We start from the raw sequence: 14,585 nt of genomic DNA, 5'->3' as shown, positions 1-14,585 counted from the left end.
CTGCAAGGAGATCCAACCAGTCCATCATAAAGGAGATCAGTTCTGGGTGTTCATTGGAAGGACTGATGTTGAAGCTGAAACTCCAATACTTTGGCCACCTGATGCGAAGAGCTGACTCATTTGAAAAGACCCTGATTCTAGGAAAGATTGATGGCGGGAGGAGAAGGGGATGACAGAGGATGAGATGGCTGGATGGCATCACCGACTCGATGGACATGGGTTTGGGTGGACTCTGGGAGTTGGTGATGGACAGGGAGGCCTGGTGTGCTGTGGTTCATGGGCTTGCAAAGAGTCAGACACGACTGAGCGACTGAACTGAACTGAAGGTCTTCCTAGGTGGCACAGTGGTAAAGAATCCGCCTGCCAATGCAGGAGACTCAGGAAACTCAGGTTTGATCCCTGGGTCGGGAAGATCCCCTGGAGCAAGGCATGGCAACCCACTCCAGTATTCAGAATTCCATGCACAGAGGAGTCTAGAGGGCTACAGTCCACAGGGTCACAAAGAGTCAGACACAACTGAGCATGCATGCACACATGCACACACACACATACACACACTATAGCACTTAACACCTACATTTGAAAAAAGAAAAGGTACCAAATTACTGATCCAGCTTCTACCTTAAGAAATTAGAAAAAAGAAAATCAATGAAAACTATAGTAAGCAGAAGAAAGGAAATAAGATTACAGAAGAAATAAAATAGTATGAAAACAATAAAGAATATCAATGAAATTAATATACAAAAGTCAACTGTGTTTCTATATATTGTCAATGATCAATTGGATGTTGAAATTCAAAAAAAAACCTTTCAACAATGTCAAAATCATGTGAAATACTTCGGGACAGATCTAACTAAATATGTGCAAGAATTCTATACTAAAATCACTATATTGTACACCTGTAACTTATATAATATTGTAGAGCAGCTGCAAAGATCCCCTGGAGAAGGGAATGGCAACCCACTCCAGTATTCTTGCCTGGAAAATCCCATGGTCGGAGAAGTCTGGCAGGCTACAGTCCATGGGGTTACAGAGTTGGATTAGACTGAGCGACTAACACTTGCACACAGCAGCTTTACTTCAGTTTTTAAAAAGATATACTATTAAATGCAAGCATATTCTTTTTAAAAAGCACTAGACAAAATATAATAATCTAATTAAGTAGGCCCCTGTAATAACAGAACCAAAAGTATCAGGATAGTAAAAAGGTTTGCTTAAAACCAATTTGCTAAAAAATAAAAACAAACAAAAAACACTACAAAACATTGCCAAGAGACGTTAAAGGAGACCTAAATAAGTGGAGAGCTATCTCATCATGATGTAAAACACTTGATATTCTTAAGAGGCCAATTCTTGAAAAACTGAGCTATGAATTCAATGCAGTCCCAATCAAAATTCCAGCAAGAGATACGACATGAATGACTCTGGTACACAGTATGGTAAGTGAAAGAAGATAGACACAAAAAGGCAAATATTGTATGATTTCATTTACATGAAATGTCCATAAGAGGCAAATCCATAGAAACAGGAAGTAGTTTAGTGGTTACTAGGAGCTGGTGGGCGGAGAAGGCAATGGCACCCCACTCCAGTACTCTTGCCTGGAAAATTCCATGGACAGAGGAGCCTGGTAGGCTGCAGTCCATGGGGTCGCTAAGAGTCGGACACGGCTGAGCGACTCCACTTTCACTTTTCACTTTCATGCATTGGAGAAGGAAATGGCAACCCACTCCAGTGTTCTTGCCTGGAGAATCCCAGGGACGGAGGAGCCTGGTGGGCTGCCGTCTATGGGGTCACACAGAGTCGGACATGACTGAAGTGACTTAGCAGCAGCAGCAGGAGTTGGTGGGAGAGTAATGGAGAGTGATTGCTAATGAATACAAGGTTTCTTTTAGGGGTGATAAGAAGGTTCTGGAATTAAACAGTGGTGATGGTTGCACAACTTATACACTTTAGAATGGCTAAAATGGTTAATTTTATGTGATGTGAATTTTACCTCCATTAAAAAAAAATCTACTTAATAAAACCCAGCAGGCATTTTTATCATAATTGACAAGTTGATTCTAAAATTCATGTGGAAATGAGAAAGACATGACATAGCCAAAACAACTTTGAAAAAGTAGAATAAACTTAGAAGGCTAACTCTACCTGATTTAAATGCTTATTATAAAGGTACAGTATTCAAGACAGTGTGGTACTTAAGCAAAGACAGACAAATAAATCAATAGAACAGAACAGAGAGTGCAGAAATAGACCCACACATAAATAGACAACTGTTTTTCAACAAAGTTGCAAAAGGAAATTTAGTGAAGGATTGTCATTTCAACAAATGGTGCTGGAATAATCAGATATCCACATACAATAATAATAGTAATAGAAAACTTTCATCCATACTTTGCATCATATAAAAATTTAACTCAAAATTGATAATTGGCCTAAATGTAAAACCTAAACCTACAAAACTTCCAGAAGACTTGTTATTGTTGTTCATTTGCTAAGTTGTGTCCGTCTCTTTGATGAACTGCAGCATGCCAGGCTCCTCTGTCCTCACTTTCTCCCAGAGTTTGCTCAAACTCTTGTCCATTGAGTTGGTGATGCTATCTGACCATCTCATCCTCTGCCAACCTCTTCTCCTTTTGCTTTCAATCTTTCACAGCATCAGAGTCTCTTCCAACAAGTCTGCTCTTCGTATCAAGTGGCCAAAGTACTGGAGCTTCAGTTTCAGCTTCAGCTTCAGCATTACACCTTCCAATGAATATTCAGGGTTGATTTCCTTTAGGAATGACTGGTTTGGTCTCCTTGCAGTCCAGGACACTCAAGAGTCTTCTCCAACACCACAGTTCAAAGCATCAGTTCTTTGGTGCTCAGCCTTCTTTATGGTCCAGCTCTCATACATTTGTACATGACTACTGGAAAAATCATAGCTTTGACTATACAGATGTTTGTCAGCAAAGTGATGTCTCTGTTTTTTAATATGCTGTCTAGGTTAGTCATAGCTTTCCTTCTAGAAGATAACATAGGACAAAATCTTTCTGATCTTGGGTTAGGCAAAGATTTCTTACATACAACACTATAATCACAACTCATGAAAGAAAAATACTAATATATTGGACTTAAAATTTAACACTTCTGCTCTTCAAAGGATACTGTTAAGAGGATTAAAAGATGAACCATGGATTGGGAAAAAAAATATTTGCAAAGCATACATTTAATAAAGGATTTGTATCAGAAGATAAAGAGCTCAAAGAAAAAAGTTTACCTGCAGAAAAGGAGTGAAATTGAGAAGCAAATGAGTCTTGGCAGTGTTCTGGCTTCGACTGTGGGTTGCCCTGAGATACAGCTAGACCTGGGGCTTTCCTACAATTTGGTTACATGAGTCAATGTGTGTGTGTGTGTGTGTGTGTGTGTGTGCACATGCACATGTTCAGTTGTGTCTGACTGAAGCGACTTAGCACACACAAAGTGCTCCTTAGCTCTGAGAGGAGCATGCATGCCTGCTCAGTCGTGTCTGACTCTTTGTGACCCCATGGGCTGTAGCCCACCAGGCTCTGCTGTCCATGGAATTCTCCAGGCAAGAATACTGGAGTGGATTACCAGTTCTTCCTCCAGGGGATCATTCTGACCCAGGGATGAAACCTGCCTCTCTTGTATCTCCTACATTGGCAGTCAGATTCTTTACCACTAATGCCACTTGGAAAGCCCTGACGTGAGTCAATAAGTTATCCCTTCTGTCTAAGTAGGTTTGAGTAAGTTTTTCATTCCTTGCAACCAGAAATGCATCTTTAATATGAATCATTTAGAGGAATGGAAATATGATAGAGAGGATGTGGAAGAAGGAATATAAGAATGCTCTGTAAGAGTAACTGTTGAGAAACAAATGATTCATTGTGATCACAAGGAACTCGTGATATGGCCATGTACTTGGCCATGAGTTCATATCTTATTATTTATTAAAAATTTTAAAGCACACATTTCAATGAAAGAAATCAACCTGTTGTCCAGTGGTTAGGACTCTGCACTTCTACTGCAGGGGGTACAGGTTCCATCCCTGGTTGGAGAACTAAAGTGTTGCCAATAAATACCATAAAGAAAAGGAAAAAAAAAAAGACTGCTAGATATCTATCCTAGAGGAATACTGGCACCTGTGTACAAGGGGAAATGTATAAGGGTATTCACCACAACTTCACTGTAATAAACAACAATTACAAACAACTAAATTGTCCATCAGAAGAAGAATATCAAATAATCCATTGTAGAGCCACATCATGGACTACCTGGCAGCAGCTTAAAAGAACAAGATAAATCCATAATGTACTGCCATGGAAAAGAGCTCTGAGACAAGTTGTTGTGTGACACAAGCAACTTGCATTCTTAGCATGTTTAAAACATACAAAGCAAACCTCTATATTTCTATAGATGGATATACATGTAGGTAAACCTATAGAAGAGAACTGGAAGGTTTCACCATCAAATGATAATTGAATTCACCTCTAGTAGGGGATCGGAGAAGGCAATGGCACCCCACTCCAGTACTCTTGCCTGGAAAATCCCATGGACGGAGGAGCCTGGTGGGCTGCAGTCCATGGGGTCGAGAAGAGTCAGACATGACTGAGGGACTTCACTTTCAGTTTTCACTTTTATGCATTGGAGAAGGAAATGGCAACCCACTCCAGTGTTCTTGCCTGGAGAATCCCAGGGATGGGGTCTCACAAAGTCAGACATGACTGAAGTGACTTAGCAGTAGCAGGGGATGGAGATTGGGAGGAGTTAAAAGGAGACTTTTAGTTTGCCCTTTTAAAAATAATTCCAGTTTTGTTTAAAAGTATTTATCAGCTTGTCTGTTTTGTTTGAAATTTTACATATGAGTAAATTCACTGGAACTTGTTTAATTAAAACAAATGAAAGAGGATGAATAAGTTTTACTGTGCATAGTGTACTAGCTATTATGTAAAATAGGTAAGGTCCATACCAAGTGGAAAAGGCTAAATGTGCACAATTTTAGAGTCTCTATATAAGGGACCTATGTACCTAACTTCCAATAATAAAATGAACAAATAGACTAAGAAAGAAAATCTTTAAAAAGGTCAATTGGGATAGACTATAAGGAACATAAAATGTTTTAAATTTATGAAAGGAACATCTGACTTTCTAATGGATTGTTTTTAAAACATTCAACTACAAGTTTCTTCTTGTTGCTGTTTTTCCCCATGGGAAAAAATGTTTAGATTTTCTAGTTAAGTGACAAAACCTACTGTATTAGTGTTCTTTGAAAGGAAGCATGGGGAAACTTTGGAAATGAAGGGCAAAATGTACTGAACATCAGGGAGAGAGTCACAGAATCTAAGGACCCACGAAACTTCAGTCCTCAGGAAGAACAAGAACCAAGACATCTCTCAGATCTAGGCTACGGGTGGACAGCTGAGCCATCAGGCTTCCTGGAAATCAGTCTTGCACCACATGATATAAATACACCAAAGCAATGGCAAGTCCCAGAATCTCTTCCAGCCTCCCACATACTCACAAGGTCCATTCAGGTCTTGAGAATTCTGAGGTTCTGAAGACTTTCTGAGTTGACATTCCAGCTGTGTTACTTACCTACCATATGACTCTGAACAAGTTATTTAGCCATCATTATCCTCATCTAGGGGCTTCCCTGGTGGCTCAGATAGTAAAGAGTCTGCCTGCAATGCAGGAGACCTGGGTTTGATCCCTGGGTCAGGAAGATGCCCAGAGAATATCACAGACAGAGGAGCCTGGTGGGCTACAGTCCATGGGGTCGCAAAGAGTTGGACACATCTGAGTGACTAACACATCACACTTCACATCCTCATGTGTAAAAATAGGGGTAAAACTGTACCTAGCTCCTAGAGTTCTTGAGAGGATTAATTTATATAATACATTTAAAATTATTAACCTAGAGTATGTATTCAATTAGCATTGGCTATTATTACTTCCTATTCATAAACAAAAATATATCAAAATGTTAAGTACTCTTAACAGTGGAGGTATAAAGGGTTCTTCTCTCTTTTCATTAAGTTTCTCTACTAAGAGTGTTTTATTCTAACTGTAAAAAGAAATATTTTAAATCTGCACTAATAATCTAATGATTAGAATTACAGTAGGATCTGCTATTCAAAATAGATAATTTATGATCAATCAACAATATTTGAATGTCTTTACAAGAGCTTAAGAACAACAGTGTGAAATTTTATCCATGGAAATTAGTAAACTTTTTGCCTCCAAAGAAAAAGATAACACAGTTCTTTAATTGGAACTGTCTTAGTTCAACAGACTCAAGTGAATTTCTTGTTCATGTGTATATCTCCTTGTTTGACTCTTTCTTCAGTCATTATTTGTGATGGTTCTGTCTTGGTCTTGAACAAATAAACAGCAGAATATTTAAAAATACTGGACTGCCGGTCCTGGCAAGAAATTCATCCCCAATGACTGAAACCAAAAGGTCACAAGATGTTTCCCTTCATTTTGTCATTTGATCTTAGATATGCTGCTCTCAAAACACAAGCTACAATAAGTAGCTATTTAGAGACAAGACAGCCCAAATCTATCATTTAAAAGAGGAAATAAGTGGTGAGGACATTGCATTCTTAAACTAGAACTTCTGAACTGAAAACTTTTTGTTTGTTTAAAATAATTCCACACAACCAGGAATCAGTGAGAGAACAATCTCCTGTCAGTGGTGGCAGATACTGTAAGCTGACTCCCTGACCAGCCATTTCACCCTTCCCATCCAGCCTTCGCTACTAGGATGCTGACTGGGAAGAAAGATACTTGCTTTCCTGTACTTGGCCAATGGAAGCTGGGTGGCTATGCAATCCAGTTCTGGCCAATGCAGTGTAAACAGAACCTCTGCTTAAGGTTTTTAGAAAAGTTTTTTAAAGAACTGGGCTGACAACTTCCTTTTCACTTTGCCCTTCCTTCTTCCTCCTTCTTCCCCCTTGCCACTAACACGGTGTCTGAAGTGAAGCTATCTTTCAACCATGAAAATGAGAGCCACATGAAGGCACCGCTAAGCCACCACCCTGACCTGGAAGCTTGCCCCCAGATATATTATTGTTTGAGGCAAATAAACCCCTTGCATGATTAAGCCTCTCTTCCTTGCATTTTTGGTTGCTTGCAGGCAAACACATTTACATCTGATCAAATATAACATACCAAGGAAAATAAATTACTCTCTGACATTAATAACTTATTTTTTCAGAGACTATAAAGGACCTAAGAAAGATGTTTTATCAAATTACACTAGGATAATGCCTGAGAAACTTGATTCACATGATGTACAATGTGAATTTTGCATTCTTGAGCTTATCATTAACTTAGAAAAAAAAGTAAAGTTGACATTTTAAAAAATTTCATTTTCATGGAGAATATATAAAGAGAGTATCAGTGAAATACTGTCATGTGAATATACAATACAGTCTCTGTAGTTTTATATTCCTAAAGAAATTAAGAACATTCTTCACTATTAAGTTGAAATATCACAACATAACAATTACATTACATTTTCATTCTGGGGCTGGGGTGGGGTAGGTGAAGTAAGAAAACTGGGGTAACTCTCGGAACCAAATAGAGTTACCAAATAGAGCTCAACCACTCCCTTCCCCAAACCTCTGCCCTTAAGATGATGTGAATTTTGGAGATAGCTAGCTCTTGGTTATTTGTCTAACTTTATAATCAAAATGACATCATTGGACCTTAAACTGGAGAAATTTTTTGCTATCTAGATTAGGTCAATCTCTTCAAAAGGAAAGAGGCTTATGAGTTATATGCAAGGTTCAGTTGCCATGAATGTCTCAGAGTTCATATATAGGGTGTACATTTGAAAACCTCTGGAGATCTACCAGATTAGCGCTCTCACCCCTTGGGATTAAGTATGGGGCTGGTCATTATATGTATACTTTTGAGTATAGAGTTCCATTGGAGTTAGTCAAGGGTGACCATGGGGGAAAAAATAAATGGTGGAAAAAATGATCTTGCAAATCCACCCGCCACCTCCCCACACCATCTCCCATTTGATCCAGAGCTGCTGTGCTTTAGGTTTTTCTATTTAAGGGGTTTTGGAGTAAGTTTTCATTTGCAGCAAGTTTATATTGCTTAAAAAAAAAATAACCGGGTTAAGATATATCCTAATGCCTATTTACAGATACAAACATATTACTTGAAAGTGCGTGTGTTCTAAGTCGCTTTTGTCATGTCTGACTCTTTGTGACTCTATGGAGTCCCTGCCAGGCTCCTCTGTCCATGGGATTCTCCAGACAAGAATACTGGAGTGGGTTGCCATGCCCTCCTTCATGGGATCTTCCTGACCTGGGGATTGAACCACATCTCCTGCAGCTCCTCATTGCAGGCAGATTCTTTACCATTGAGCCATGGGAGAAGCCCGTATTACTTCGGAGAGGTAACATTAATTCATTAGTATCCCCATACACATTAAAATTTAGCTGAGCTAGTAAATTAGAGCAGCAGACCATCTTGGAACTATTTATTTGACTCTCAGGTTGCTAATTCTTCAATTATTAATACATTAATCTAAAAAACTAGTGTAATCCATGAACCTATATTTACACCCCAACAAGTGTCTCATCAATTAGTCACTTAATAGTTTCACAAATGTGGGCAAGTTAACCTCTTTAGTCTGTTACAATGGAGCTACCACCTCACCAGGTAATATGAACACCTAGAAGCACAGAAAATCTCTGATCTCAGGTATCCTGCAAAACTAGTACTGTCAACTTCTGGAGCAATGGAATAATCATCAGATTTTTTTCCCCAGATTCTTCCTTTAACTCTGTTGAAGTCTTCTGGACCTCTCTCAACTGTTACTGCTATTCTTAGAACAGCTATTTTAGGGAAAATATCTTCTTTTTATTCCCAAATCTAAGCCCTTAGCCAGTTTTTATTGCTATGCTGCCTGATCATTGCACAGGGACTCTAGAGAAATAGGACACTGAGCTCTTTCGAGGGAAATGCACATTTGTTATTCTTCTGAATAGACTTTCTGCCTGAGATTTATCTCCTACTCTGTGAGCTGGGCCAGACAAGATAGAAACCACAAATATGTCTTCCCCTTAGACCCAGAGCAGAGCCAGACCAGCTTTTCTCGTAAGCTCAGAGCTCTGAGAGTGAAGTCATGGACCGGGAAGAAAGCAAACCCTCTTCAAGGTCTGCATGGGGAGAGGGATGATGACTCAGCACAGAAGGAGGAGTATGTGGACGCCTTTGTTCCTCCAGAATGGCAGCCCCATTGTGCTCTTCTCGTCCATCTTTGGTGTGTCCGTTAATGCAGGCTAGAGCGTGATGTTAGATCGGGGTGGGGGACCTCTGGTCAACAAGCCCTTTCAAGACCAGCTCTAGTGGCAGCTCCCTGAGAACCACAGTCCAGGTTCATCCTTCCCTCCCAGGAACTCTCTTACCACTTACTATTCACAGTCATAGCTCTTTTAGGGCAGCTTTTATGTTTATGTAAATAACTTTTCTCCTTAGGTAGATTATACATTCTTTGAGGACAGGACGGAAAGATTAGTAGCAGATTATAAAGACCACAGGCATTTGTGGTCCAGTGGACTAGGTGGTCCTGTGGTAAAGACTGTGCTTCCACTGCAGGGGCCGCAGGTTCAATTCCTGTTTGGGAAACTAAGATCCCTGCCTGCTTCGTGGTGCAGCCAAAAAATTAAATTAAAAAATAAAAGACAACAAGTACTAGTTAAATGTTTATAATCAATAATCAAGGAAGGATAAGTACTTGATAAAAAGAGATACCTTTGCCTGGATTAGATGGAATTTGGAAGCCTTCTTCTAAATAAAGAAATGTCCCAAAAAAAAAAAAAAAAGAAATGTCCAAACAGAATGTCTGGAGGCCTCACCAAATTAGGAAAGTGAGTCTGGAAGCTCTAAGACAACGAGGCCCCGCCAGAAGAGGAGGTGGATTTGGAGGCCAGGGGTAAGGCCAGCATTGCAGACACAGCAGGGGCGACCACAAACAGAAACTCCAGCCAGGAGGAACCAATGTGTCAACTGGAGGCCAAGCCTGGGGAGCTTCTAGTGGTTAGATTCACATCTGAACCATTCTTCAGGGCCTCTTATGTGGCACTGGGGGATACCCACTGTAGGGCTCTGGACCACTGCGATTTGTCTAGTGCAGAACATATGGACATACTTGTTTGTTTATCTCTAAATAAAACTTGGTTTTACTACACTGCAATTATTGAACTTGTAAGTGGAGTTCATGCCAGTTTACCACATTATCAAATGGACAGTTTTCTCCGGTTTTGGCTCATGCCAAAGAACATGATTTTGGAGTCAAAAACCCTGACATTGAAACTTTCTGAGCCTACTTCCTTCTTTTCTGAAATGAAAATATTTTTCACCTTAACAAATTTTTGCTTCTAACACCTTACCAGGCATATAGTAGACACTTCATGAATATTAGTTTCCTTCCATTCTTTATGCCATAAGTGTATCTGGCAAGATGATCACCACCCGAGACATTAGTGCATGTTTAAGCTATAATAAATGTTTCCTGTAAGAAAGCAAAGGAAACAGCCTGAACTTTCCGAATCATTGAAAAAAACCCGAGAAGGCATTTAATTACTTCAGTCTTGCTCTTCTCCTTAAGCAGATGACCTACTATAAAAAGCAAACTATCTTTCAATGAAGCTCATTTTGTTTTACGATGTGTTCAGTTTTCACAAAATCAACTCCAGGAATTACTTTACTTTCTTCTAAGAAGGAAATAATCTTTCAAGGAGCATTTATTCTTTTTACTACCTTTCTCCTGCACTGTGATCCCTTTATATCATGCCTAAATTGAATTTTAAATGCTTTTAAAGCAATTTAAAATGGTATTTTCACTGGCTGATATTTATAAACTTGAAAGTTAGTAGATTTTGCCTATATTGGTACATATTTCCAAATACACTTTTAGTTATTCTTCAAAGGACTCATAGCACATCAAAGGGACATGTGATTTTTAAAACAAACCTGAGAAAATCCACAATCAACAATTTGTATCAGTCCTGAAAAAAGCAAACATAAACTCATCACTTTCCTATATATAATATAGTCACCTTTTTTGGTACAGTTAACACATGGATGAAATTAATTATAAATACATCACTATATTAAGAAAGAAAATGTCTATTCAAGTACAAGTTACTACTTACTGATCAATAACAACCATTAGCAAATAAGAAAGCAATGTACTTCAAGTAACAAGTATTTATCAAGCATACCTTATGTGCCCAGCACTGTGATAGGTCCTACAAATGTGGCTGTGACTAAGACCCCATGTTGTCTTACTAGTTAGAGTGTATATTTAAGGATACATCAAATAATAGAATCATGTACATTTTTCTTACTGCATTAAAACACAAAATTAAATCAATATATTCTAAAATATTAACTTCATCTTAGAAATAAACCAACAAAGCTAGAGTTTTGAGCCAAAATGGAAACTCAGCTGTAACAGCTACTGGATTTATAGCCATTAAGCTATCTGGAAACTATTCTCTTCCTTTAAAATCCAAACTAGCTATAGAAAACCCTCTCACTCCCACAGGGTATATTAGCAATAGAAATTGAGATCAGAAGGTTGGAGAAGCAGAGACAGGGTTCATACAAAGTGAAGCCATATGTACTAGATTGGATTATTGTTCACAATTCTTCCCTCCATCCCTCAGCCATGTAAACCTACAGCACACTAGAGTGGATTGGTGTATTTCCTCACTCTATTGACGTTGTGCCATGTAATTTGCTCTGGTCAATGAGATGTCAGTAAACATGACATGCACAAAGGACCTAAATGTCCTTGCATTCTTTGGCTCAGTCTTTAGCACTCCTATGATTGCCACCAAGAGGTGTGTGCCAGCTAGCTGCTCGCCATGAGTCTGGGCCCCAGAGTAAGATACACAGGCTGTCCTACACCTAACCTAAAGCCAAGAGCCAAGACAAGCTGAACTGTGGCCTAAACCAGGGCTGCCTCTGCCAACCTGCAGGCCTGTGAGCAAGAATATAAACGCTTCCTGTTAGAAGCCACTGTTTTTGAGATCTTTGCAGGACTTTTAGAGCCATAAGTAATGCACCATTGCTGGATAAAATAAGTAGCCCAGATCCAGCAGTATGAGAAGTAGTATGAGGACTTCATGCCATTGTAGACAATTGTGCAATTAGTATAAAACACCTAACCGAAGTAATAGACCACACCAACGATAGAAATCATGGGATGGAAGTGGGAGTCAGTGAAAGGTGCAGAAAAAGGGCCACAAATTAATTAAACAAGCCTAGACATCATAGGCTTGCCTGCTTACCAAGAGTTGGCATGTCCTGATGGACAGGTGACAGAAACACCACAGTTGAATTTGTCTCTTGTTAAAAACACAAAGCTTTATTTTCCATTCACGGTTGAAAATATTTTCATAGATCAAAGACTTTAAGTAATTTAATAAAATGAAACTTTAATTTGATATCAATATAATTTGAAAGGCAAGCACAATGATATTCTTCTTTGTCTTAGTGACTAAGAAAAGTAAAGAGACTGACTTTTTGTGTAAATTATATATCTGTACCAAGAGGAGATTGAATGCTGTCACAGTAAGCCCTGTGAATGAAAATTTTGCAATAGTTCAAATAGAGAAAAGCAATGAAGAAATGATTCACTGCATAGCACACACCTTCTTTGTAGGACACAAAGGCAGGCAAAGCTTCCACAACATATTAGCCAACACCACATTCAAACTGAGAAATGAAATTTAGTCTCAGTCAAATGAGGTCTATAACACTGTTGATTTGAAATTCTCTAGTTTGGTAATTAAGTTGGCATCTAATTTAAAATTTTGTTTTTGTTTTATAGTTATAATAAACACTTGAGGTAAAAGATTTTGCCTCGGTTAGTATCCTATTGTGAGTAACAGAGAATTCAAATGCAAACTCACTTAACTAGGAAAGAAAATTTATTTATTCATGTAGCGGAAAAGCCTTGGGGTTGTTTAGTGTCATGAGTGGCTTGATCCAGGGGTTCCAAAAATGTAATCAAAATTCAGTTTCTCTTCATTTCTTGGCTCAGCCTTCTGCTGTGTCAGCTTCATTCTTAAGATTCATGTGGTAGCCTCTGGCATCTCCAAGCTTACAATCATGTCCTTATTGCTAGGGGTTTCTGTGGAAAGAGAAAGTAGACCCCATACAACTGCAGTATTCACTCTGGTTGAACCAATCCCCAGAGCCGAGGCCATGTCTTCTGAAGCAGACAGATTGACAGTTTCCGATGGGAAGTGGAGGTGGAGAAAAGTTTCCCCGAATAAAATCAGGGGTCCACTAGCAAAATAAGGGGTGGCCTCGGGTGGACAAGGAACACCGAGCATCCTCTGTATCGGGGTTGGCCTATGTACCAAGTATGTCCCACTGCCTGCCTTTATACAGTCACTGGCAGAGAATGGTTTCTACATTTTTTAATAGTTGGAGGAAAAAAGTCAAAAGGAGACTATTTCATGAAATGTGGAAGTTATATTAGATTCAAATTTCGCTGTCACCGAATATTGGAAGAGAGCCACATGCATTCATTTTATGTACTGTCTACAATTGCTTACATGCTACAGTAGTCAGGACAGAAATGACATGGCCCTCAAAGTCTAAAATATTTACTATCTGAGCCTGAAAGAAAAACCTTGCCAACTCTTGCTTTATAAGTTTATCCCCATAGCTTGATTCTAATATATTGTAAGTTAGTATTATTGTTAAAATGATATGTCAAGACTGAGGATCTTTAGCTATACATGTCCTTTTAAAGTAGATCAGTCTAGAGTTTGAGAACTTCAGTTTCATCTATAGGATACTGAATATCAAAGATGTAACAACAACCAGAATTTCAGTTAAATAGAGAACACTGAAATAGACACTGCCCAGAAAGTGAGGATTCTGATAAGGACAAGCAGATTCTGATACGCCCCTGTGACATCACTTCCAGATGTTTGTCCCCTTGGACACAGGCAGTGCTGTTCGGGAGACGTGAATCATGTCAACTGAGACATTTTGTGCATCAGAGAGGAAGAGTATGGATGCTTGGCAGACAAGCATTAAATTATTTGAGACGTGCCGGCTACATTTCTCCCATATCCAGTGTCACGTCAAAGGAAATCACCATCAGCTCTGCTCTCTACCCAGCTCTAAGCCCTTCACCCAGGGGTGGCCAACCCATAGCCCAGGCAGTGGCCTAGGAATATTAAAAACCCTCAGAGATGAGCTGAGTTATTAGTTTCCTGTAATTGCCATGACAAATTACCTCAAGCTGGATGACTAAAAACAGAAATGTATTCTCTCACAATTCTACAGGCTGGAAGTCTGAAATGAAGGTATTGGCAGGGTTGGTTCTTCTGGAGGCGCTGAGGGAGAATCTATTCCATGCCTCTCTCCTGGCTTCAGATGGCTGACAATTCCTGGCATTCCTTGTCATGTGGCCACCATCTAATCTCTGCCTCCATCTTCACAGGCCTTTACCCTCTCTGTGACCCTATTTCTTCTCCTTCTTTGCCTCTCATAAGGACGCTCATGATTGGATTAGGGTTCACCTTATTCTAGGA

Source organism: Muntiacus reevesi, chromosome 3 (assembly GCF_963930625.1).
Source record: "Muntiacus reevesi chromosome 3, mMunRee1.1, whole genome shotgun sequence".
Lineage (NCBI taxonomy): Eukaryota > Metazoa > Chordata > Mammalia > Artiodactyla > Cervidae > Muntiacus > Muntiacus reevesi.
This window is presented reverse-complemented; position numbering follows the sequence as displayed.